Source organism: Eriocheir sinensis, chromosome 64 (genome assembly GCF_024679095.1).
Source record: "Eriocheir sinensis breed Jianghai 21 chromosome 64, ASM2467909v1, whole genome shotgun sequence".
In the NCBI taxonomy this organism is placed as follows: Eukaryota; Metazoa; Arthropoda; class Malacostraca; order Decapoda; family Varunidae; genus Eriocheir; species Eriocheir sinensis.
In genome coordinates this window covers 2,057,066-2,059,565 of record NC_066572.1, presented here as the reverse complement: position 1 = coordinate 2,059,565, position 2,500 = coordinate 2,057,066, and the positions used below count along the sequence as shown (strand labels likewise).

The following is a 2,500-nucleotide window of genomic DNA, read 5'->3' as shown; positions in this document are numbered from 1 at the left end:
AGGAAGGATAGGGAAGGGAAGGGAATGGAAGGGAAGGGAAGGGAATGCAAGAGAGAGAGAGAGAGAGAGAGAGAGAGAGAGAGAGAGAGAGAGAGAGAGAGAGAGAAAGGGGAAACGAAAGGAGAGGAAAGGAAGAGAAAGAGAAGGAAAAGGAAGGGAAAAAAATAACGTATGTAGTAGTAGTAGTAGTAGTAGTAGTAGTAGAAGTAGCAGTAGTAGTAGTAGTAGTAGTAGTAGTAGTAGCAATGGCGGAGGAGGAGAACGGTGACACGCAAATGAGGACAAAATGGAGGAAAGGAGGAAAGGAGGAGGAGGAGGAGGAGGAGGAGGAGGAGGAGGGGGGGGGGAGGAGGAGGCTTGGAAGGAGATAGCTGCTTCAAGTGACCTGTTTGAGAGTGTTCGAGAGATTTACATAGATTTACATAGAAAATCAGACCACACAGACCCCATGGTCCAGACTTGGTGGTCTGTCCTTAAACCTAAGTGATTTTACATTAATCAGAAGACTCCAAAACGTTGCATTTCTACTCTAGTTGATATTAAGTTGAAGGAAGTGACGGTCGAGCTTATTTTTGAAGGAGTCAATCGTGTTACACTGGACCACTGATGATGGGAGCTTATTCCATTCTCGCACTACAACGTTGGTGAAGAAAAATTTGGTGCAGTCTGAATTTACTTGTCTACATCTGAGTTTTACGCCATTGTTCCTCGTGCGCAAAGTGTCATCGATCATAAACAATGTTGATCTGTCTACATTCGTGAAACCATTAAGTATTTTAAAACATTCGATCAGTTTTCCTCGGAGGCGACGTTTCTCAAGAGAGAACATGTTAAGGGTAGAAAGCCTTTCTTCGTAGGATTTGTTGCGCAAGGAAGGGATAATTTTCGTTGCCCGACGCTGAACACCTTCTAATTTAGCAATATCCTTTGCATGGTGAGGAGACCAAACTGTACCGCATATTCCAAGTGGGGTCTGACTAAACTGTTGTAGAGCGAGTATTACATCTTTATTCTTAAATAAAAGTTTCTTTTAATGAAGCTTCCAACATTCTGTTCGCTTTATTTGCTGCATCGATGCATTGCTGTGAGAATTTGAGGTTTGACGCGATTTTGACCCCAAGTCCTTGACGCATTGAACGCTTTTGAGTTTAACGCCGCGCATTTCGTAATCAAACTTTTATTCCTCGTTCCAACTTGAAGGACCTGGCACTTGTCTACGTTAAAGGGCATCTCCCATCTATCCGACCAAGTTGAAATTTTGTGCAAATCCTCTTGGAGGCTTTGCCTGTCTTCGTCAGTGAGAACCGAGTTACCAATCTTTGTGTCGTCTGCAAATTTACTAATGCGGTTATTGAGTCCAACATCCACGTCGTTGATGTAAATAATGAAGAGCACTGGGCCAAGAACCGAGCCCTGAGGGACGCCACTAGTGACAGGCGCCCACTCTGAGTTAAATCCGTCAATCACTACTCTTTGTTGTCTGTTGCTCAACCAATTCGCGATCCATTGGTTTACCTGACCGTCAATACCTATTTGTTTTAATTTGTAAAGTAATTTATGATGCGGGACTTTATCAAACGCTTTCTGAAATCAAGATAGACTACGTCCAGTGATTTGGTTACGTCATAAACAGTGAAGAGGTCGTTATAAAAGGTTAATAGATTTGATAGGCAGGATCTTTTGTTTCGAAGCCATGTTGTGAGTCCCCAATTAATGTGTGGCTTTCAAGGTAACTCACAATTTTGTCTCTAATTATGCCCTCAAGTAGCTTACCTACAACCGAAGTTAGACTAATGGGCCTGTAATTACCTGGTACTTTTTGTCTCCTTTCTTAAAAATCGGTGTCACGTTAGCCTTTTTCCAATCTGAAGGGACAATGCCTTGTCGCAAGGACATATTGAATACGGTTGTGAGGAGGAGAGTATTTCGCTCTTTGTTTCTTTCAGCAGAGTTGGATATACTTTATCAGGTCCAGGACTTTTATTTGTTTTAAGTGATTTGAGGGCTTTAAGGACTTCATCGGGTTTTATTTCAAAGTTAGACAATGCATGCTCGGGATTTACATTAGTACTGGTGTTGGTGGTGGTGGTGGGAGGACTGTTATTATTAAACACCGAGGAAAAGTAATTATTTAATAGGTTTGCAACGTGTTGGCTGTCAGTCACTAGTGCACCGTCGCTGTTTATTAAAGGTCCAATTCCACTTCTGATCGCCTTTCTGTTGTTTATGTAACTGAAGAAGGATTTCGGATTATTTTACAGTTGGCTGCAATATTTTCTTCATATCTACGCTTTGCCTGATGCACTAATCTTTTTACTCGTCGCCTTGCATCATTGTAAAGTCTAATGTTTTCGGGCGTGCTTTGGTCTTTCTTTAACCTGTAAGACAATTTTCTCTCCTTGACTGAGTGTTTAATTTCGCTATTAAACCAAGGTGGACTTTATTAGTGTTAATTCGCTTCTCGCACAAGGGGACAAATGTGTCCTGCTGAGTGAGTAAG

At 41.9% G+C, this 2,500-nt stretch overlaps 1 protein-coding gene across 1 annotated transcript in view; it reads left to right on the top strand.

Annotated features, from left to right (window-relative positions):
• The window catches only part of LOC126987220 (homeobox protein OTX2-like), a 52,201-nt gene that overhangs the window by 30,019 nt on the left and 19,682 nt on the right, over positions 1 to 2,500 (top strand). The gene's annotated exons all lie outside the window — the stretch shown is intronic.